The following is a 281-nucleotide window of genomic DNA, read 5'->3' as shown; positions in this document are numbered from 1 at the left end:
AAAAAAAAAAAAAAAAATTATGGGCGTGCAGCCCAGTAATCTCTCTTTTGATAAACTCTTGTACCAATTAGAGGTGTCAATAGGTGAGGACCCTTCTACTTTTTTATACCTCCCCACTACAAGTACACACACTACACAGCTCATGCAAAATTAAGCTTTTTCCAGAGTGCTTATGAATTCAGACCTCCACTTAATAAATGATTCATTTTTAGAACCACTAAAGACACCTAAAGTAGGTGTAAAGACAAAGAACAAGACAGATTTTCCCCACTGCACTAACC

The sequence above is a fragment of the Chinchilla lanigera genome, unplaced genomic scaffold (genome assembly GCF_000276665.1).
Source record: "Chinchilla lanigera isolate Chin_1 unplaced genomic scaffold, ChiLan1.0 scaffold00083, whole genome shotgun sequence".
Taxonomy (NCBI): Eukaryota; Metazoa; Chordata; class Mammalia; order Rodentia; family Chinchillidae; genus Chinchilla; species Chinchilla lanigera.
This window is presented reverse-complemented; position numbering follows the sequence as displayed.